General features: G+C 41.1%; 1 protein-coding gene across 13 annotated transcripts in view; it reads right to left on the bottom strand.

Moving 5' to 3' along the window:
* Window positions 1–24819, bottom strand: part of PAG1 (phosphoprotein membrane anchor with glycosphingolipid microdomains 1) — a 106230-nt gene that overhangs the window by 41565 nt on the left and 39846 nt on the right. Inside the window, exon 3 of one of the 13 annotated variants that reach the window (XM_065668496.1) lies at window positions 23384–23557. The exons of 11 other annotated variants lie outside the window; for them this stretch is intronic. The gene's annotated coding sequence lies outside the window, so the exon portion shown is untranslated. Of the gene's footprint in view, window positions 1–791; window positions 1245–23383; window positions 23558–24819 lie in introns of those variants that run through there. One more of the 13 variants, XM_065668501.1, reaches the window with a different exon arrangement.

The following is a 24819-nucleotide window of genomic DNA, read 5'->3' on the forward strand; positions in this document are numbered from 1 at the left end:
AGCAGCCACAGCTCCAAGACAAGCACTTTTAAGACCATGTTTGTTATCATCCCCAAATAGCAGTGTACACTCACAAAAATACAGTCGTCAATTGCAAGGGACAGAAAGCATTAGGAACAGCAAAGAGATCCAGAAACACACTCAGACAAAGAATATCTTTACTTTAGAAAAATAATAAGAATTTTTAAAACTACTAAAAATATCACTGAAGTCGTAAGAACACAGGAGAAATATCTGCACAACAGCATGAATTCTGTTTATCACAGTCTGCATAATCTTAGTTATTACAAAGTAGCTGGAAAAATAAATGCAACAATGATTTTTCTTTCTGCTGAGGTGTGTGGAACAGATGTTAATTTTTACCACTGCACAGGATGTTTTATACCCCAGGAAGTACCTGCAGGGGTGAGGAACTGTCTCTGGTAATAGGAAGAAGTATTTACCTTGCTTAATGGCTGTATGCTAATGTATTTCTATTAGCAAAATCTATTTAATATTGCACATACACAGTAGCTTCTGGCTTAAAAAATAATGCTGGAGGAGACTAAAGAGACCTTCTTCCTCTGATGGGAACACATACAGATTTCCTCATTACTGGTAATCCGAACTAAGCCTGCATAAAGGGGACAAACTTCAATAACCCTCAGCTGCAGGACGATGCCACCATGAAGCTTTATTCTCCTAACAAGTACAGCCAACTTCATAACTTTTCCCATTGTATCACCCACATTTTAATTAATAACTGAATAGCAGCAATCACTACCATGCTACTATAAAGACACAAACATTACCTTCGATTAACAAGGTCTCCTCGTCCCAGTCCCCATCTGCATTGTGCAGAAGACACCAGGAGAAGCTATTAGTGGTGCTCTCAAACTGCCTCTTGTTGTTAACGCAGCTCTAGGAGTTTCTGGACCCCTGTCCTCGGCTGCCCGTCGATTCCGTATGCACAGCGCAGATCCCACCTTCTCTGACTGCCAAGGCGGGCACAGCCTGCGAACAATGCTGCCTCTGTCAGCCCGCCCAGCCAACAGTGGCACAAAGACACGCTCATGCACAGCCCTGGACTTTCTTTCTTTTTCCTCCTTCTTCTTCTTTCTGGAGTACAGGCTGATGAGAACGGGTGGGAGAAAAATGCTTATGGATCTGTGATTAGCCAAAGCTTCGCTGTGTTCAGGAGGAGCAAGACGGTGTCGGCACAGGATGGGCACCCTGGTGCCTAGAGAGGAGACGGAATGTGCACTGATGACAGTGCTCCCTGCCTCACTTCACACATTTTTATTTCAGATCCGTGGGAGGCTGCGTGAGCAGGCAGCCCAAACAGGGGAGGAGTTATACGAAATGCAATGCATGACTTGAAGCCTTGTCTGCCTTCTCGAGAGCAGGACAGAGGGGCAAAATCACAGTGCGGTGACACAGCAGCGAGCTCAGTCACCCCACCTGCCACTGCCTGCCTCTCCAAACTGGCTGGGAAAGCTCCTCTCCCTGCTGAGGAGTTATCCTGGTATGGAGCATGGAGGCAGCAGCTGCTGTCGCACTCCTTGGAAGCCACACTCCGGAGAGTCTTTGAGCATGCTGGCTGTCCCCGCCCTCCCCACAGCATTGCCAGTTTGATTGTCAAAGATGCTCCATGATCTTAACAAATGACTGTAGAATGAGACAATGAACGACATCCTCAGCAGATGTTTACAGCTGTCACTAGGAAGTGGGGAAGACGGCAGCACCTTAAATTTCAGTTTTCTGCAAAGCTCCCCTTGGAAATCAGAGACGCAAAGCAGAAAGACCTTTTAAAATCTGGTATCTGTATTTTTCTTGTTGTGAAAGGATTATCATGTGCATCATGCACACATTTCATATAACTTCAGCTTTGTTTTCTTTCCTATCAGAAATTGAGAAGTGATCTGGCCCAGCTCCAGAAGAGTCATAGAATGATAGAATACCAGGCTGGAAGAGATCTCAAGGATCATCCGGTCCCACCTTTCTAGGCAAAGCATGACCTAGACTAGATGTCTCAGTAACCTGTCCAGCCAAATTCTGGAAGTGTCCAGCGTTGGGGGATTATCACTTCCCTGTGGAGATTATTCCAATGGCTGATTGCTCTCACTGTAAAAAAATTTCCTGAGTGATGATCTCTGCTGAAACCAATTGGAATTTTAATTTAACTCTAATATTCCCAAGCCAAGTTCCACAATGGATGGTAGCTGTTCACATTCCTCCATATTAATTATAGTTCAGATCTTAAAATGTTGCAACTGAATGGAGCAGTGCGCAACAATGTGCTTTCTTCTAGAAGCACAATCAAGGGATATGCAGCCCTAGGGTGCAGCGCAGCTGTGAACTCAATCCAGGTCCCTGATGAACCATTGCAGTGTTATAATAATTTCCCATGCAATTAGTATTAATTGGTGACTTCCTGGCAATCCCCCAGGGGCTGTCTCTCACCCTTTTGGCAGATCCTACCAGATCAGGCTTGATCATCAGTGGGGCCATCACTGGTGCCACAGCAATCAGGGAGCATTTTTGAGCCGTATTTCACGGGAAGCGGCAAGGGCCATCTTCAATAATGAACAATCACAGATACGTCACTTTCAAAGTAATCCACATGAGTTTGTAACATGAGACACTAAAGTAAGAGGAATTAAATTAAATAGAATTAAAATTTTCAGACTAAAACAAATTAAACATAATTAAAATTTCTAGAGGGAAATTATAAACTTTTTTGAAAATAAGTTGCTTAAAAGCATTTCACTGATGTCAAGGCCAGCATCATTTTCACGAGCAGTGGTGCTAATAGATAGCAACAGACCACTAATACTCTGCATCTTGTGCTCAAAATTAAGCTGAAACCAGAGCACTACAGATAAGCAACCACCTCTTCTAATTTATTCTTTAATAACAGTTCTTAAGGAAGTGTCTTCCCTTTATCTATTAATAAGCTCAAATTGTCTTAAACATCTTCCCAGACGGACTTAAGCAGGATTTATATCAGCAAAGCCCCACGACTCCATGGCAATAAGCAAAATCAGATGCTCTTTGACAGAACATTGGAAATATCCAAAACGTATTTCAGAGTAGCTTCCGGGTTAGTATCACAGCTGATGGATCTCAAACGTGATCTCTTTTTGCTCTACAGAATTATTTAAGAAATCCTACACATCCAGACATTTCTACCCTTTAAAAAAATGTGCTGAGGGAGTCATTTAGAGTCAAAAGGACGCCTTAAATGAGAACTGTACAGAGACCAGACTACATACACCATTCAATAACTAGTAAAGGATGCAACAACTAATGGTAAAATACATTAGGAAATGCTTGTTGCTAGAGGCAAGTAGAATTACTTCAACTAAAACAGGTCAAGTACAATTTAGAACAAAGTCCTACAGGCCAGCTTTATTCCTCCTCCCTTTCCTGCTTCCTAAGTTTTTAGTCCATAATAATCAGTGGCCCTCAGCATTACTCTTCTTGTACAACTTTCCTCCTCTGCCATATAATGCTTGGGAACTACAACACAGCATCAATTGGCTGTCTAGTGTTCTATTTGATTTTTTAAAGGCCTTACTGTCTTCTGCCCCAAACCCATCTATGGCATGTAAAGATCCATTACCTTTTAGCTTTACATGAAAAATGAGTACTTTCAGACTATTCTCACAATTATTTTAAAAGTACAGAACATGACCTAATTTTCACTGGTGTAATCCCACAGTAATTCCATTAACTTCCAGTATCTTTGCAAGTACACCATCTGAGATGTCCATCATCTCTCTCTCACACATCCTTAGCTCTCAAAGGATACAAAATCACAAACATATTGCTCAGGGCAGTTTAGCTAGCAAAAGAGGTTTGTCATTCGGTGGAGGGATGAATTAAGGAAGCACAGAATGAAAGTTTCAGAGAAGATCTTTTCCATAAAAACATGCGAAAGGAAGGAGCACATTGCACACTGTCAAGGACACTGAGGTGCAGTGTCTTTGGAGCTGCAGAAAGATTATTACATTTCTTAGTATGCTGCTACTCTGAAAAAGATCTGGTCCGCTCACAGACTTTTATAACACACACATGGTCACACTCTCATTTTACATCTACAACCAAGAGCACGTGGGATATAGCATTCAGTTTTCCAAAAACACAAGACCAGGAGTTTCACCAGTGAAGCACGCCAAGGCTTTGTCACTGCCGCTCTAACACCCTGATATCAAATTCAATCTTTACAAATACAAAGCAAACATCATTAAGCAAATTACGAACATCTCTGTCCATACAGATAAGGGTTACAGTTGTAAATTGCTTCTATAAATAGGTGTTACATCAAATCTTCATCTAGTAGAAGACAAATGTGTTCAGCCTGCATAAGGTGATAATGAAGCCTTAACCCTAGAGATCTTAGTTAAATTTAAATTAGCTGTCCATGAAAACCAATTTGATAACATTGCTTATTCTAGACTTCCCGTAATTTTTTTCAGTCAAACTTGTCACTGCTGTTCCTTCCTGCATTAACTTTCTGAGAGCATTACTTCCAGTGACAGTTTTATTTGTAGCACTGCACAGCATCAGTACGTGCACCTCATCAGGTCCTTCTCCCAGCCTGAGCACAGTGATGGACTGTACCAGGTTCTTTACAGCTACAGGAGACCCAGCGATTAAACAGATAATTACATGTAACTGAGCATCACCTTTTGCTCTGGCTGGGAGTTCATCAGTTCTGGGAAGTACCTGCATATCTCTTATGTCTGCTGAAAGACATACATATGCTGGACTGTCTCCATTGCCAAGAGCCATATTTCATTTTGAGTTATCTTCCTGAAGTATTTCACTTGGACATGGTCTGTTCTCTGCTAAAAGCTCTTGACTAACTCAGGTGAATATATCATCTATACAAGTTAAGTAAGACTTGAGGCCTTGTGGATTTTCTTTTGTCAAATTTAGCATGTGTCTAAAGCCCCTTCTTAGAGCAGTCAAGTCACAGAATAAGAATCATTCAGTTTGGAAAAGGCATTTAAGACCATTGAATCCCAACCATCAACCCAACACTGCTATGGATAACACTAACCCATGTCCCTAAGCATCACATCTACACAGGTTTAAAGTCTACCAATACAATCTAAGTTCAGTATTAATGTGTTATAATAATGCAAATCATTTTTCTAGATCTTTTTTCTGATGGAATTTGGTTTGCAGCATTACAGTAACTATGAACTACTCCACATTTTCAAATGTATTCCATTTATAAGGCCCAACCATGACAAGAGCTTTTTAGACCATTTAACAGGAGCAAAGTCTTAAGTGACCAAGGGATCTTACTTTTTGTTGAATCCTCTCCTGTGTCCTCCCACTTTCCCTATTTTCTACTCCTTAATTAAATTTCAGGTTAAAGCTTTCTGACTCATAATGTTCAAATGTTTTTCAGATTTGGTTAAAAATTCTTGCAAATCCATTATCTTATATTGCCACAGCTAATCAGGAGAAACTCCTGAATTATTTGGATATACGGACAAGATCTAATTATCTAAATCAGATTGCTAAACTGTAGTGCACAAGGGAATATATATATATATATTTAAAATATATCAAATCTAATTAAAGTGTGCTCAAAATAATTGGCCAGACTCTATGGTACTAGTGGGCAGAGGTTCTGGAAATGGAAGTGACACAACACTAGTTGGCAAAACAGCCACCAGAAAATACAAATCTAATTGTGATTCAAGAATTTCTTTTTGAGATTATAAATACAAGAGACAAAGAATGAGATCCCCCTGTTATTTACTAAGAAGCTGCATTACAGCAGCTGAGGACAAGGACACCTGTGTCACTACTTCATCACCAGCCATAACTGCTCCGCATCCTGCCTCCTACAGCTGACTTGCATTTCCACATCCTGATCCTGTTAGACCTGTCCTAATTTTGCTTCCAGGAGTTGTGGCATCATACTCAGTGAAAGCATACCAGATAAAACTGTATTCAGAAAATTGCATTATGTGGAAAGTCATTATTAAGACGTGATTTTCTCTGAACAAGCATTTGCACAAACTATACAAATCCTCCTACAGAGCTACTCCTCTGTAAAAACTGTTAGAAGCACATGTAAGTATTGAATTAGTGCTAAAGATGTCTGTAGCATTTATTTATTTAATAAAACAAGGAATATATAATAAAAGAAAAAGAAACCAGTCTTAGAAACTTCTGTTTAACCACAGCGAATTGAAATAGTGTTTAATACTGGAAGATTAATTTCAGGAAAAACAGGATGTAGACTGTCCTGGTCTCTTTGATTACTGTAACAGTTCCTGGTCTCTTTGCTTATCACTCTATCTTTCACAGTGAAAACTGGTTTAAAAGGCAGGAAAAGCCAGATGAACAACCTTAATCCCCCTCAAAACATAAATACAAAGTTGGTGAATTACATCAAACATTTCTTAATGCAACCCAGGCTGTTTGTGCTGTCCTCCTAAGTACTTAGAGGACAGAGCAGAGACCTGGCTGCCCATGCACCTGCTTCATACAGCACTAGACTGAAATCTAGCAATAATGTCCAAAGTTTGACCTATGTAAAAAAAAACCAACAAGAAACCCAACAAAACCCCCAAACAAAATAGCCTAAATAAGCTGCTGTCACCTCAAATTCATAGAGCTCCTGAAGCAGATGATCAGTATGAGAAAGCATTTACAGCTCCTTTCTGCTACTGCTCTCGGGATTTTATGCTTTTTACCTGAACTCCACACTACTTGTGAGGGACCAGACCTGATTTTACATCTGATACTATATTGTCCTTTGATACTTTGTTCTCACTTGGACATACTCCCCATGGATGGATTGGCACATACCTGAAAGCCTCACCCAAACTTGGTTCACAAGGCTGGACTGAGAGAATTCAGAAAGTAATTAAAAAGGAATCTTAAAATAGGCAATCTCTCGAGTACCTGATAAAGCCAGCCTTGCATAAGGGTACCGAGAAACTGGACCCTGCCCTGATTTTCAAGTATATCTTCAACAAACATTTCTGAGGGTGAAGCAACCCAGTAAGCCAGTGTCTGACAACCTGGGGAGCTCTCTAAAACCTCTGAAAGTATCTGTCCATAAAGTTTTTGCCCCGATCACACACCATGGTGGTAACAGAAGCTGGTTGGTTTAGTTTTTATTACATTGTTATTAGCTATTAGAAACCAAACCAAAACCTCCAAACCTCTTGAGCACCAGGAATCAGTAAGAGCCAGCAGAGGCTCAGCCTTTGGCACGCTTCTACTCCATCAGCCATACAGAAAAGCCAGTATCTGCAATGGAGACTTTACCCTGTGATTTTTAAGTCCACTACAGGACCATGGCACAACAGAGCAGGCAAAGCCAAAGACAAGCTGCTGAGACAGACCACCATCACCAGGCCTTCATCTACCATGAAGCCTTCATTCCAGGGGATGTGTTCTGCAGGCACCTGCTGTCTGTGTGCCATCAGCAACCACCTTTGTCCCATGTATGGGATGTGGCAGATAGAGTGGACTGATGGACAGAGGGCACAGAGCACCCCTGCTCTGACCACTGCCCGGAGAAGAAGGACTTCCCAGAACATTTCTATGCCTCTTGTCTTTGGAAAATAACCTTTTAAATCACTCTGTCAGTGGGAACAGAACATGATGCTTAAGGAATCCTGCAATAACGTGCGGGTGACAAAGATTTTTTTCTTTTTAATCTCTGAATGTGACCTCTGTCATTTTTACAGAAGTTGCTGAGGTAGCCAGCGAGTTAGCAGAAGCCCATTCACTACCTCCAGTCTCTGTGCTGGACAAAACACACTAGACAAGACACTGAACGGTACTGCCTATGCCAATTTACGGAACTGGGACAGATGCTAGAATAAAATCCTAAACCAGAGATCAGAGAGACCATATTTGTTAATCAAGGAAGCTTTGCCAGAATATGTAATTGCACATGACAGAGGATCACGTAAAACTACTTTTTGAAAAAAAACCCCACACTTAACCAAGTCCTGAAATTCTTCTTCAGTATTTGCATTAAATCCATGGGAATTGTATAGGCTTCAGCATGTGTTTTCTCCCACACCAAAGCAGCCAGATGGGCAGACAGGGATGTGAAAAAAACATTTTCTGTTAAGCCTGAGGGGAGATGAACACGTAAAAAAGCCCTCATGTGCTTCCCCCCACCCAAAGCATTCCCCCCCTCCATACTGACAGCCTGGCTTTCAGAGCTGCCTTCCCTTGACTACAGAGAAAGCAGTGGCTGGGGGCAGTACCCCTGCCAGCACCTCTACCACAGCCAGGAAGCACTTGTCAGAGCGGAAAAGAAGCCTGGGGCTCCCCATCTCCATTGCCCTGCCACCCAGCGCAGTCCTGGGAAGAGGTGTCACCCTGTTTCACAGCCATCAGTCATAGCAATACAGAAGGTGGCTTTGTAGAAGTAGTTTCTGTTGTACTAAAATCTATCAGCCATAGCTTGTTTCCTTCCTAACAGTTGTTAATGGATTTCCTTATGTTTTTTTCTCCTTTTTCATGCACTTTCCTCCCTCTGTGAGGAAGGCATCAGAGCAGCTGCAGCCAGCTGTGAAGTCCCCAGAGGGGACCCTTACTGCTGCTGCTGAGATATCAGCGACAGTCCCACGATGATGGAGAGCATCTTAACTTCAGATAAGATCACTTGCTGCTGCTGTGGGACTCAGGCAGCAAAGCACTGTTAACAAGAGAGCATGCCTTACACACTATGAGAAAACAAATTAATCATGCAGTATGTTTAGGAAAGCCTCACCTTCTCTGAAGTGTTTCAGGAATAACGTTCAATCTGCACATTCCCCAAAGACAAAATATTAGTTCTTGTTTCCCATCACTTTTAAAATCAGATTTTTGGGGTGGCTGCTACCATCCTCTCTGCATTAGACACCAGAAGTCACAGTGAGTCAAAGCCTGAATCTTTGCTCAAACAAGTCTCCTAGGAACATCAGCTTGTAAAGCATGCCGTGGGAAATGAACTCCTACTTTCTGCCCCTAGAAGCATCACAGCCAGCAACCCCAATAATCAGGCCAACTAATGCAGGTCTCTTGATGTTTTTACTCGTCTAATAGCGAAAATATACTCAAAGAAGGGTGGGTTACCTCACATGTGCAGCCCCTTCAAAACTAAAGCACAGACATTAAGAATGTGAAACAGCAGCCATATACAGATCTCCAAAAACCACTATTAGCACAGAGATATAACTCGGCTGGCAGGTATGCTTCCAAAAATTACAGGTCTTGCGGACACAGAGAAATCTCCTTGCCTGTCTTTATGAAGCAGCTTTGTCTGGTTGGTTGGTTTTGTTTTTTTAAGTTCAATCTTTCCACTAATTCCAAATCCTGACAAAGCAAAACTTACTTGCTTGTATTTTATGAGCTTACGACCAAGAAAATCTTCACGTGATCAAACATTAATATGTTAGGCAGTCATTTAGATATTTGCACATTTAAATAGGAGGCCTTTCTTCACATTAATTCAATCTTGTCAGTAAGCACAGGAGGTGTCAAATGCTTTGGCCTGTGTGTTGGTTCTTACTGACATAGTAACAACTGCCAATGGCTCCTTTTTCAAAAAGGAAAACACTCACAGTGCTACCTAGACTTTTTATAACAATATTTAACGTGGAGTAGTGCACCAAAGGGTAAGCAACTGAAGTCACACCTCTAGACAAGGTACGTATTTACCACCCAGCTTACACGCCTGTGCAAACCCACTGTTAACAGAAGCAAAGACAAGACAGTCAAGCTCTGCTGTTACCTGTGACCTACCATCTCCTGCTTCTGCTCTGTGCTCCCGTTCTTCAGCCATTCTTTTGCTGCAGCCGCATCCCTCTCTTTCCCCTGCTGGCTACTCCATCCATTTCAGCATTAGCAGTACCACTCAAAGCAGTGGATATTGCCTACTTGATTCATTACTGAATCAACACAACATAAATCCCCCAGGCACGCCAAAGCAGCACTACATTAATGCTTCATCTGTCCTGCAAGAGCATCTCTCAAAACTCCTAGAAAATAATTTCAGATGACCGTGGCTTTGTTCTCACTGAACTCTGGCCACAAAGTGGTTAAAACGGATGGGGATAAATAATCTGAAGGATTGCATTCCTGTTATGTTTGCCACTTTAAACCATATTTTTTGCCTATATAGATCTTTGTTCAATACTGCCCTGCTGAAATCATTAGAAACACTTAGCTTTGTGCAGGTGGAAAAGTCCAGAACCTGATCCAGCATGCAGGAGCACCCCTTCTTTGCCTGCCATGAGCCTGCAGTGCTGTGTCAGTCATTTATTCCTCCAGACATCCTCCTGCTTAGGAAGAAGCTTTTACAGGAATTGTTTTAACTACATTCTGTGCCATGCAAGTGCGCAGCCAAAAAAATTCAAACCCTGTTCTTGACATAGTCTTTTTCAGTACAGATGGAGTTCACAGGAATTGTTTCTCTTTAACATTTGTGTTTTCAGCTTTATCAATTCCATTTGTTCAGGACCCCTTGTCTCATCTCATTCTTATTTTGGTGCTAGCCCTGAGTCACAGATGTGATTATTCTTACTCAGCATCATCTTGCTATCCTCAACTCTGCCTTAATGTAAAAAAGATAAAAGCAAAACCCCTACTCCTCCATATAATTTTACATTATTAATAATAGTGTTCAAATGGCAGGTGTACCTGTGAAAACAAAACAGAGCTGCGCATGTGCAACATGAAGGATTCCTATCACTGCAGAGACCTTATCTTCTGTGTTTTCCTGACTGTAGTTAAGTTAGAGACACTTCCAAATGGTGAAAACTAGCAAAAAATTACCTTAAAAAAGTCTTGCAAGGAACTGTTTAGTAGCGTTAAACTTTTTGTCTTTTAACATGCAACTCTCTACTGAAAGCGGATAATGTGAACTAAAGTACCAGAAAATGAAGTGGCTTAAGATTATACACAGTCAGTTGGGCTTTCTCTAAAGAAACATTACACGGGCCCTTTATGGTTTGCAAAGCTGAGTTTTTAGAAGCCAAAAGAAGCAGCATGGAGGCGCATGTCAAAGGACAGCAGTGGGCAGGATTCTGCACAACACGTCTGCATTGCAACTGCACTAATACCCTTGTCGCATAAAAGGACAGAGTGATAAACAGGAATGAAAAGGAAGATTAATTCCTGGTAGCTTTTACATCTAAGAGCCATACCATCAAGGCAGCAACACCAGCCAGGAAGTTTTGCTCCCCACGGCTAGGTTGGCCCCAGCTCCAAACTGAGACCTTGACTTTGCAGCATCGCCAAGCAGGACACCTTGCAAACACTACAGATGAGGAGTCTTTGGAGAGCCGGAAAGAGAGAATGGTGAAAATATATAAGGATACAGCACTCTCCCTGTTGCTTGAGAATACCTGATTCTGGCCATTGGGACAGACCATCATTTCTGTACCATCACTGCGGAGCACCCCCTGAAGCACTGCAAGAGGGTCTGGCAGCTAGAAAGGCAAAAGATGGATTTTCAAGCCACTAGGAAGATAGAGGCAACTCAGGATAAGCAGGTTAGATGGATATCTGTGCTAAAACAAGAAGCAGCGAGATCAGTGAGCTTAGTGGCTAGGCTGGATGGCCACCAGAGATTCACCAGCCTGACGCTTTCTGTCTGGTGGCCTCGCATATAAAGTTAAGGAAAAGTGCCCTGAAACAGGATTTAATATCTTTCCACTGAACAAAGCTTCAGAAACCTCCATAAAACCTTACACTAGTTTCCTGGAAAGCCAAAGCTTTCACATTTTTTCATGAAGCCTGTCTCGGAATCTTAAAACAGAGCATGCCTAAGCAAATAATTTGCTTCATGGCTTTAATTTTTTTAAAGAAGCAAAATTAAAAGCAAATAAATGACACTGGTGATGCTTGCAATCACTGCCAAGGAGTGGAACCTACCACATGAGCTGAAAACTTAAAAATGTAAGAGTTTAAGAGTATAGGAAGAACTAGGTGAAACCAGAGCAAAGATGTGTCTTGCAACAAAGCTATGAAACCAGTAATAATTAAAACTGACAAACGTACTGGTGCACTACAAGAAAATACAAAGAGAAAAAATATTTAAATCATCAAGTTCAAATCAATACTACTTGGACCTAGCTAAAGGTATGAAAAAAAATCCACCGATAAGGAAGAAAATAAAGCAATACAGACTCAATCAGAAATGTAACTAAGGTAAAATAAAGCCAAATAAAATTGTGTGCCTTTTATTTCTTTTTAACAGTACAGCTTCCCACCTGCTGGTCACAGCAGACAAGAAGAGTCCTGGGGCCTTGAAGAGATCCATACCAGAAACCTCGACACTCACTCTGGTGTTCCACAGCACAGCCACACCAAGTTCAACTCTCCATCCATTGCTGAAATGTTTCTGAGCTGCTGGAGCCTGGAGGAGCTCACGAGTCTCCACAGACAGAACACTCTTCTTGAGCACCCGAGAAAAACACCTTTAATTTTGGCACTATGATCACCTAGGGGCTTAACACAGCCATCCACATTGGCCTGCAGAAATGAATGTCTCTCCTGGACACAACACCCTGGTGTGGTGCTTCGTGGACAGGTGGTGGCATTGCCCTGCCCCAGGCACTGACTTGGCTGCCTGGCTACCTTCCTCGGCAGGCACTTGGGGCTGACCACGAGGGAGGGCTTGCTGGAGGAGAAAAGCCAGGAAAGCCAGAGAAACTGAGACAGAAGTTCTATCCTCATTCTCCCCCTATACAAGGACCTGCCAGATTGTTGCTTTTCAATTCTTTATCACCCCACCTCGAGCACCAAGACTGCAAGCCTTCCAGGCTGAGGAGATGGCTGCCACGTCGATATTCATTGAGGAGATCCTGAAGAAAGTTCATTTATTTTTCAGAATTATTACAGTTAATTGGAAACATCTGCTACAAATAGCTGTATGCCAGAAACATCCCAATGTACTAGGCAGCCTCTGCAGGAATACCCCCTCTGCTCTTTCTGGATAGGTTTTGCCAAGGGCATCTTTATTGTCAAAGAAAAGACACCGTAAGACTAATCGGCCAAATGCAGAGTTTAAATTGTCTCTGTTCATTTTCACACAAAGTAGTAACATATGTTGTGCTGTCACAGCTGTGAAAGATATTTTCATCTCCTCGTTTGGCTTTTAACGGCTTTCCTGCAGTGAAGCAGGTCAAGGAGTTTTGGGCACCCTGTTCCCCTAGGATACCCAGTAGCATCCTTAACCTAATAAAGTTCAAGCAAATGCAATTAACATTTTACATTTGTATTGAGATTAATGTCAATATATTACACTAATGTAAGTACATTATTTAATGTAATGTGAATGTTAAATATTAGTGTAAGTATTTCTGTGAATAAAAGATAATTATTTGAATGTCCAGGGGCATAAAGTTCCTGTGGGGATAGAATGCAACCTAAGTATGAAGTATTTGCAAATCCCAATAAATATATTAATTGAAACCTACTGACTATCCATGCTGGAATTTACATAGACTTCCTAAACAGGCTGTCAAGACAATGAAAAATTTGAGCACAGACTGGACTTTCTAAGTATTATCAGCCCTCTGATTCTGTTGTAATTTTCTTTTTAATAGGATGAAATGTGAGGCATTATAATTTTTAGTAGATTTGTCAAAATTGTGACTAACAAAAGCAAATCACAGTGTCAATTTTTTTTTTTAGGGACAAGATGAACAAAGACATTCATATTAAGGAGTGAAGTGTGTTTCTCTCTCTAATGAAGTCAGATGAGACTAGGTAATGTCTATATAGTATAGAGCTTGCCCACAACAGCTGCAGGCTTCTCACTGGCTGCACAAGGCAGCATGATAGAAAAACTTGTTTAAAAAGGTGAAGAGTAGTAACTCAGAACCTCCAAAGACATCTTTCAAGCAGATGCTCTTCCCTCAGATGCCAGACAAGGAAACTTTATTCAGGGATATAAAAAAAACCCCAACTCAACCCCAAAACAAAACAAAAGGCGCTGAGATTTTGAGCCAGATTTCTTTTTTTTTTTCTTTTAAATTACCATGGGTAAAACTTCACGCAGATGGTCACAATGAATTCTTATCTGAAACCAGATTAGAAACAGATTTCCCTTTTACATGAAGAGCAGAAATCAATCTTCTGTAATACAACCTTCTTAGATCTTCTCCCACCCCAAGGGTAAGAACAGCCCCAAATTTCTCATTAAACAGTGTGGGAATGGACATTTCTTTGCTGACACCATTAAGAAGTTCAAATCATGGTGAAAGAACTTGCACTCATCAACAGACAGAAAAAATGGGCTGTGAAAAGCAGAAGACCACGTAATGTCTGGATACATATTTTCATTTGGCAGAATCATGATGCTGACAGTAGTAATACAAAAATAATAAGGCTTCTGACCGGAAGAGCTAGTATTCCCTTACTCCCTGAAACAGAATAGTTCCCACACTACATGTGAACTGCAACAGTGATTAGGATGTGAACTTCTGGGGTAATTTTCTTCATTTTGTGTAATGAGTTTATGACAACCATTGTCAAATAACCTCTCATGTCTGAACAAGCAAGTTTGTATTTCCGCTTTCCTCAAGAACAGGCAATGATAAGGTTGGCAGCGATTATCACCTGTACTAAATTCAAGAGGTATTAAGTGAATAAACCTATGGACCTATTTAAGTTTAATAGTGGTTAAGTAGTATTCTTGATCCCTCACCGTACTGCTACATAAAAACCAACACAACTGCTTTACAATTTTAAGCCATCATCAATCAGGAAATTATACAGTGAAATGCATGGTTCTTGAGCATGTTCATAGGTTTTTATGCCACGAAAACCACAATTACATCCATTTGCTCCTTCGGACTGTGAAACAGCTTTCTCTTAGAGAAGTGGTGGGTTCGGTGGACAGTGACACAGCTTCCTCTGTCCCCCTGGGGAAAGCCCTGATCAAACTACTGTGGATTCACTGCAGAATGCAGAAGCTGTACCCACACAAAGGTGGGAGATGTGCCATTTCTGTTGGTACAAAACAGAACTAGAGGAAGGAAAGAAAATCGCACATTCTTGTTTGCAGCATCAAGTCACTCTTGATTCTCACGTTTGTTGGCTTGCCAAGCTGCCCGTCTGACACAAAAGACAATCTCACTCTCAAAGCAGAGTAAATCAGCAAGTAAAATTCTTGGAACAAAATCAGTGAAATCTGTCCAATACTTTCCTAAAAATGCATATTAAACTTGCTTCAGCCATGAAAATGCAATTAATATGTTTAATATATTTGGAAGAAATAGTAATTCATGTCAAGGGTAAACAATGTAAGCACGGAAACTAGGAGAGAATAATCTTAGGAAAAAAAAAAAAAGATGCAGATGTTTCAGAATACAGCCCCACTACTGATAACCATTGTGTAATGTGCCCTAAGTGGAATAAACTGTCATCCCCACTCTTTCCTTGTGTGGCAGTTAAAGAAAGACGAGCATTAGCATATGAATTAACGAAACAAATGGCTGGATTTCCTATGAAATCTTAAGTTCTGCTTTTTCAAGATGAGGGAGAACAGAAACCGTGACACATGCTTTCTCCTGAAACCCACAGAGCCCTACGAACCTCAGAGGACCAATGCAAGGAGGGAATATGAGCAGTGACAAGAGCGGAGAAGTGGCACTTGCTCTGGCCGAAGCGTCACAAGCACGTCACTGGTGCAGAGCTGCCGTTCCCTAGGCCTGCCTGTATGGCTGTAGGTTGACCCTTTAAGCCCAGCAAACCACCTGCTACATCCTCCCCTCATGCTGAATCTCCCTTCTTCACATGTCCAAGTTCCTCTCCCAGTGGCAGTATGTAAGCATCAGAGAAGCCATGCTTTGCTCAAAGCATAGATGGCACAACTACAGCAGCTAAGGGTACCTATATGTCTACTTTTGGCAGCACATGCTGCTGGAACGTGGCACAGCACAGCTGGTAGTTACCCTTAGTGTACTTGGCGTGGAAAGTCAACCTGACCAATGAATCAATTTAAGAGCTCCACTCTGCATTTGGGAACTATGTGAATGCAGGATGTGGCAATCACCACACAATCAGGATTCGTCTCTCTTTCATCTCCTGCATCTTAGCTACCTAAACCTCACTCCAACTCCAAACCTCCTTGCAACTGTCAGGAATCTTCCCATCTAATGCCTGTCTGTGTGATGTCAACCCACTTCCACAGAAAAACTTCCATGGGTAGTGGAATCTCCATCCTTGGAGATATTAAAAAACCTGGGCAACCGGTTCTAGGTGGCTCTGCTTGAGCAAGGGTTTGGACCAGATGATCTCCAGAGGCCTGTTCCCACCGCAACTCTCCTAAGATTCTGTGAAACTGCTTAAGTTTCCTTCACAGCACAAGTGGTCTTCCAAGAGGGAAATCAAAGTGCTGTAGAGAGATTTTCTGTTTCTCTGCAGGCAGGGCAGTATTTAGGTTGTGCTCATCAGCAGTGATCACTGGCCATCCAAAGAGGAACAGGAACTCAGCACATTCCCACCACAGCAAAAGGCCCCAGATGAGTGGATGTGACTGACAACTGTCCCTCCAGGAGATGCAGAGTTTGCTCTCTCTTGAGTGTTCCCTTTTTCTGCCGTGCTGCAGCTGTATGCACAAGAACACATCTTCGTTCATGCTGCCTGCAGTGCACAGACACGTGCACCACAAGGGAATGCTTCAAACACATGGAAGCAACTAGCAAGTTAATTAAAACATCCGCACACAGACAGGCACGTGCACAACCCACTCCTTGAGAGAAACACCTTAAATACATTCAGGAGCACAGGACTGCAAGAAAGCTCCTGAGTCCCTCTCATCAACTGAAGAAACTCCATCCTCAAGCTGCTCTTTATATTCTACCTCTGCTACACGCAGGAAAAGGCTGATCACAAACTTCAGAGATAACCAGGAATCGTTTTCTATTGTCTCGCCTCACTTCACCCATGGTCCGTTTACTTTCCTGATGCCTGCTCTATCATTTCACCCAAAATTTATCTCCTTTCACCCCCTGGTGTTTACTCTCCTCCTGTGTATTTACCCTCCTGAAGACAGTGGTATCTCATCTGCTTTATTACCTGAACAAGACAAGGTTTTTACAGTGCCTTCTGGTACAGCACATGAGCCGTTGTCCCCCTGGTTATCCTGAGAGCCCTTCTGTGAGCCTGCTCTGGGCTGAACTCATAGAACCATAGAATAGTTTGGGTTGGAAAGGACCTTAAGATCATCAAGTTCCAACCTCCCTGCCATGGGCAGGGACACCTCACACTAAACCATGTTACCCAAGGCTCTGTCTTTCTTTAATGTGAATGGGACACACTATTCTCACTGTGCACTGTCAACATTTCAAAATATGTTGTTAATATTTTCTTTCTCTGCTAGAGATACCTCACCCCCTATCCTATCAGCATGTATTTATCTTATTACAGTAGCTTCATATTGGTAGCTTAATCCTAGATAGGATAGGCCCTAGGATCCTAGATCTGCAATAGGCCACAGATCTAAGATCATGGTGCTAGATGACCTCATTAGCCATATTTATTTTTAACTGATTTTCAGCTGACGAGTTCCCAGCTACAGACTGAATTCAGATGCTTATTCCCTGAAAGCACAGCCTTGCACTTGGCACAATTACATTTCATGCCCTATCTATTACACCAACTTGGAAGAAAACCTTATTCTTCTTGCATGATTCTATGAATCTCTTCTGAAATGTCAGTGACTCTTACCTTTGAGTCATCTGTAGATTCATAAGCGTACTACTACTTATTTGTGACAGTGATAGGAAGATATTAAACATGTTTCATCTCCTCTGAGGAACTTAATTAGCAGTCTCCCTTTGGCCCAACACTCCCGTTTCAAGACTAATGTTGCCATCTCGTCTTTATTAAATTCTCTACCTATTTAAAGTTCATTCTATAAATCTCCTTCTTTTCTTTCCATACTGATAAATCTCCATGTGGGAGCCACATTCAAATTCTTTATCAAAATTGAGATGGATTATATGCTTTTGTTCAGCAACAGAACTGAAGATGAAACGGCTACCCTTGGCACAAAATATTTATTAACAACTTTTTATTTACTCCCACTCTCTGTTTGCTTCCCTGACTTTACTATCTTGTTCAAAATTTGCTCTAAAATATTACATACTCTAAAGATTGCCCTAACAGGCTGCTGTTTGCCCAAATCCACTTACCCTGGATCAATCTCATAATTTGATGTATGAATTTTGCATTTCTCATTCTCACGCCCCATTGTTCAATGTATTCATTAGAAATTCTGAAATCTCATATAACAATAAATGTCTTTCCAGGGAGAAGCAGAAATGTTTTAGAAGTAAAATTTGACGACCTCTCACTGTTAGTCTCTGGAAAAGACGTGCTGGATATGTTTCTCTAACTTGTTCCTGAAACTGCACTGACGTTCTTAGTGTCTCTGTGTACTGGGCTTTTTTAATAGCTGTTACGGGAAACATGTGGTTCCTCTTTAAAGAGGCCTTCCAAATCAAACCTAAAATCAAGCACCTCCCTGTAACTTAATTTAAAAGGTTAAAAAGGTCAAGAGTCTCTTCACCACCAAAGTACTTGTCCAATTTTCAATGAGATATTTAATTTCTTTCATCTGGAGCAAATGTGTATAATGCAAATGGCATTCAGAAACTCTACTGCATTTTGGAATTAAATGCACTTTTTGCATTTAATCAGAGTCTGGAAATGAAACAAAGCTTTGTCCCATTGACACATCCCTACATTAACATCAACTTCAGCAAATGAGTTTAAGTGTTTTCAGCCACCAACTGTGGAACTTTGCTGTATATTCCACTGTACACTAGCCCAAAGCCTAATTAGCAGCACTGCAAATACCCTAGATATCTGCTAATATTATGCACAAAGCTGTAATTAGAAGTGTGTGTGAACACAGATAGATTTGTAAAAAAGAGAACAAATGTACAGCTCCGACTGATACCTTTATTAACTCATTCTCAGTGGCAGTATCATATACAGGGTTAGTGTGAGGTTAATGCATACCCCACACTGTGACCTCTCAGACTGAATTTAATTGCATCCCTACCAAGGATACAGAAAAATGATAAGGTGCACGCTGCTTGATTTTCTTCCTCACAGACCGCAAGAGCTTATTTCAACAAAACCTTGCCATTAAATTTACAGCACAACTGGAAAAATTTTAAATGATATACACCCTAATCTAATTTTTGAAACTGTTATATCAAAGACTGTCCATCATAAGCCACAAAATCCCATGTACCTCTTCAGTAAGCCCTCTATACTGCATACTGCACTATCCTTCAATTGTTTGAGTGCTTAAAATGTGTGTATAACACTGTCAGAGCCTTACTGTCAAGCATTAAAGAGCACTTTGAGGCATTCTGCCCCTGTTATCTTTAGGGACTTCAGTAACTACAAGTCAAGGGGAAAATCAAAGTAAAAAGAAAAAGGCCATCATGAACCTAAAAGCAATGAAATCTCATGATAGCCATTTCTACTATACATGCACAACACATTTAGGTTCTACAAGAATTTTACTGCCCTTACTTTAGTAAAGCTGGGATGAGTATCCTCATGAACATACCAGCGCACAGTGACATTTTGCCTGAATTGGAAATTTTGACAGAATATTTTATACAGTGTGACTGCTGTATAAAATATGACATGCCTCATAATAGAGGGTTTTATTCTAAGCTTTATTTTCTTTTCTTTGATACCAACTTAGATTGCTTTGCCAATTTTTCAATATTCTTATATATATATTTTTTGCGATATTTTCAGATACTCAATAGCAGCACTATATACTGCACTAAAAATACCCATGGGGAAATCTGAGGTATTTGTGTGTTTAAAACAGTTTCCACTTGCAGTGGATGATAGTAACAGCCAACCACACTGAGGTTTCAGTTTTTTTTAAGGAGGCGATGGCAGGTACATTTTTGTTATTAATGCATAGGGGGTTTATCTATTGAATTCATCATCACAGTAAGAACAACTCATCTCCATTAAAGTACTACGGACAGCTGAACCATCATTTGGATCAGCTGCATTTAGAGGAGCAGAAACTTGGATGAGCCCCAAATTATGGTGGACCTAATGTCTCATTTGCCAGCAAATCATCTGTATCAGAAATTACTTTAAATGACAATACTAAAATTAAATTTGTCCCATGTTTAACATGCCCATTAAAAAGAAATCCTTCAATGCCATTCATGGAGGCTCAGATGTGCATAGTCAAAATGACCATGTGGTTGGCCACAGGCCATCCTCTGCAGTATCCCTGACTTAGACAATCTGCAAATGCTGTGGAGTCAAGGACAAATTTATCCACTCACAAATCCACCTTTACAGTACTCCATTTCCATGAGTCTCTGATGCTCAAAGGTACTGGGACTGCCATCAGTAGTCTCAGCAAACAAAACTCTGGGAAGACTGGGATAGTCTGACCTACATGGGGCTTTGTCACTTCACCAGGTAGTCCTGGGTTCAGCAGTAGCAGTCATTTTTCTCCTTCTTAGTAGCTAGTGCAGTGCTATGTTTTGATTTTTGGCCTGGGAACAGAGCTGATAACGCCGATGTTTTCAGTTGCTGCTCAAATGTTTTGGTCTGACCAAGGACTTTCTGAGCCTCATGCTCTGCCAGGGAGGAGGGGAGGCTGGGAGGAAGCAGAGACAGGACACCTGACCCAAACTGACCAAAGAGGTATTCCATACCACAGCACGTCATGCCCAGGACATAACGGGAGTGACCCAGAAGGGCAGGGACTGCAGGGTTGGATGAGGGATCGGTCGGTGCTCGGCTGGGGGGAGTGGTGCGAGTTATTGGTCGGCTGGTGTTGAGGTGTTGTATTCTTTCCTCTGGTTATTTCCTTTATCATTATTAGCATTGGTGGCAGCAGCAGTGATTTGTGTTATACCTTAGTTACTAAACTGTTCTTATCTCAACCCGTGGGAGTTGCATCCTTTTCGATTCTCCTCTCCGTCCCTCCAGGAGCAGGGGGAGGGCAAGAAGGGGGGGAGTGAGTGAACGAGGTTTGTGGTTGGGTTTAAACCATGACACAGGTAAAACTGATTTTAGTTTCACAGCAAGGCTGTACCCGAAGCAGCACGGCATCTTCCTGAAGCCTTCAATCACTCCTAGCTTCCTCTGGATGACCCTCAAGAAATAGAGCTCAGTGGCAGGGGTGGACCTGGGGCTGGGTGAGTTTCACAGAGCTTTGAATAAGCAAATAACAAAGCTATCTCCAGAGAGCCTACCGTGAACCTAAATTCGTAATTCCTCATTTAATTCATCAGAATAGAAGCTCAGTGTCAATGACTCCACTAAGGCAAAGACAGAATTAGCCTCATCACACATGCAGCAGCATATGTCTCTTTCAACATGCACTGCAAAACAGATACCAAATGGAAAACAGATGATTTTTAACTTCCTATTCTACTGGTTAAGAAAACATTCTCAAACCCCTGCATATCTTCATGTAAATTACTCTATTGCAAAGATAAATATCAAAGTTATGTGAGATGCTAGATAAGTAGCAAAAAAGGCTTCAAAGAACAAGGAAGAAATAAAAACACCTACAAAATCTCCAAAGATGAAAAATAAACAGGAGTTTATTTGTGTTCCCAGGAAAGCCCCAAACCAAACATTAGCATTTTCTTTTGGAGGCAACTTTCTGCATATTGAGAGCCAGCTTAAATAAAGGGCTGGCTTTTCTTCTTAGAATATTTGGGGAGTCTGCACATTTTTTTCTCCTTTGAGAAAATAAACATAGAAACCAACACAGGAAGAACTCCACACAGGAGTAGCACAGAAGAAATTCAAATACCTTCTTAGATTTATAACTGAGATCTTGGCCAGGCAGAAATGCATATGAAATGCTGTCAGGTGGAGTGTCTGCCAGCCATCCTTCAGGAGCAACCATCACAGAAATCCACCCTTGTCATCTTCTTGTTGATATCCTTTCCCCACCCTTCATGAATTTTACATGGCTTTTCTTTTTTATTCCCATACTTCTCTCTTAATCTTGGCTTAGCCCATCCCCTGCTAGGTCCCAAGACTCTTCTATCCCCCAAAACCTCATCTGGTATCTACATGAGAGGTTCAGGGCCTCCAGTCAGCATTAAGATGCAGTAATTTTTTCCAGTTAGTAAAGCCTGAAGGGAAACCACTTCTTCCTTGCTAGATAGTAAACATTCTTCTTCCACTGGGCAAACAAATTATCTTCTGTTAGTTGTAAAATCACTCAAGTAATATTCTTGTTTACCTTTATAAAGGTCTTTGTGCTATCCCTAGTCTAGCTCAGGTAACTGAGACAAAGATATTGCAGGTAATACATTGTGAACAGGATTAAAAGCCTGAACACTGGAAAGCAGCGCCCAGAGAAACCCACGTACAGAAAAATACAGGAAGAGTCACTCCAAAGTCTGAGTTCAGGCTAAGATAGCAGCAGCAAAATGGATCTCAAGACAGTAAATGTTTCTGGTGAGCAACTTCGTTTAATTCATCAACTCAGCAGAAACATGGTTTTCTGCCGCTAGGGAAGGGTGCAATGTGTAGTCATTAATGACTATTTATACAGATCAACACCACTGCTGTACTAATTCTCCTCCTTACATGAGGTATTTCATGATCAAAGTATTGAAATCAACACTGCCAAAACAACATTATTTGAGCAGTCAAGTTAAGCACATGCACATTTGAAGGATCATATCCTAATGAGGGTTTTTGGTCGTTTTTTGGCATGAACACAACAAACACTTCAACACAAATATAACTCTGCCCATGCAAAGTGAAGAGCTCTGCCTAAGTAATTAGCGTCTACAAGCACAAGTATTTGTTTATAAGAATCAAGCAAATAATTAAATATTTATTAGATTATTTCATAAATAGACTAATTAGTTTTGAAATAGCTGCTTTCTTGAACCAATATACAATCTTTTACCCTTCATTTATCAGTTTTCATTGAAATGAATCCTGCAAATATGACACAACTTCAGTAAACCCAACAACTGTTGTTCAAATCTTTGCAGGTTGCACATGAAACTCAATACACCCAAATGAAAACCTGTCTACTGCCAATTCAGTCAACAAGGTGGTAGACAAACCCTTACCTTTAACCTGGTCATCACAACCTCAACTGTTGGACGTGCATCAGCATGCACCTTAGAGAACATAAAAGTCCCTCTGAAAACGTGAACATACCCACTGCTCACCCAGGTTAGTTTAAATTACCAAAACTGCCTCCAAATTTATCAAATTTGTTTTGAAGCTGAAGGCAATGCATATGTTTTTGCAGCAATACATCACTTCCCAAGGAAGCGGATATTAGAAGTACTTCCCAGATGTGGATTAAGATTTCCAGATGAATAAAGAGAGCAGGAGAAAACAGGAGATAACAGTTACTGACCAAAAGCCGTTGACTGCATTAAACAGCATTTGTTCAGGATGTGGTAGACGAGAGACCTGAGGCTGAGTTCTTGGTGTACAGGGAAGTGCCTGGCCAAAACACACTTGGCTGCTCTGGGATGATTTTTTTCTCCATGTTGTTTCATTAACGTTTCAAAAAGGCCCAGTATTGTTTCTGTATGAAAAAAGTAAGCTTCAAATCCAGCATTTTGCATCAAAATAAATCAGGTTTGACCACAGACACAAGCAACCAGGCTTCCAGCGCACCTCCTGAATTACCAATGCACAACAGAAGATTAATATGAATTTTTCATGATACTCAATACAAAAACTTACCTAAGAATCTCCTTCAAACTCCTATCAGTACTGGCTATATTTCAGACTACTTTTTCTGTGCATTTTCCACATTCAGAACCATTTTTAAACTTACTTATGATATCAATAAGCTACATAAGGAACAAGGCAGCTGACATGGCAAAACCGAAACTAACACAAAAGGTCTCTACTGTATACTGTAATGCCAGAAACAGACAATAACCAGAGAAACATCACATTAAAAATACAGGCAATAAATCGAAGCTATGTGAATATTTATTCTTATTTTCAAGACAACTCCTGAAATTATGAGATCAATTTGGCTTTGTTTTTCTCTCACCACTTTTCCATCTTGTCAGAAGGTAGTGCAAAAAACACTGCAATCAATATGTTCTTGCTAGTTTGGATTGATAGATTTATATTAATCGCAGCCATCTACATAAAAATACTCCTTATTACTCTTCCACAGGACTCTTACTGAGAATGAAGTTCTGAATAAACAAATAAATAAAAACACAAATAAAAGTAAAAATAAAAGCTTTTGGGTTTTTTTAAGAAAAAACTTCACTTGTAACACACTTTCAGCAGATGTCATGAAGAGGTCTGATTGCTTCCAACACCTTTCATCTGCCTATCGTGCAGCAGCTCCTGATTGAAACAAACGACCTCAGGGGGACTGGGAAGAAATGAGGATCACTCAGCTCAGAAACAGTCTTCTCACATCAGATATGCTTTTTGTACTCTATTTACTTTCCGTCCGGGCTGTGTGAAATACCAAATCTCTGCAGCCCAAGCTAAAGGATGGGAGTTATCAGCTCCACAAAGGTTCACACTCCTCAGCTGCAAACAAGACAGCAGACTACCTGCTCCCACAAAGACCCTGCTGATTCTGGTGGTGTGATGCTGACCTACACCTCAGTTGTGTGAAGAACACCAAATGGTGAAATAACAGAAAGACAACTAGCAAGCATATATTGCTTACAGCTTCCAGACAGGGAGAAAACCAGAAGAAAAAGCCTTAGCCAATGTACTGGGGGGTTTGTAGCATTTGCTATTTCTTTCAACAGCACAAACTAAGCCCTGTTAAACAAGATGCGATGAATGAGTTGCTTGTCCTGGTTA

This window comes from Lathamus discolor, chromosome 2, assembly GCF_037157495.1.
Source record: "Lathamus discolor isolate bLatDis1 chromosome 2, bLatDis1.hap1, whole genome shotgun sequence".
Classification (NCBI taxonomy): domain Eukaryota; kingdom Metazoa; phylum Chordata; class Aves; order Psittaciformes; family Psittacidae; genus Lathamus; species Lathamus discolor.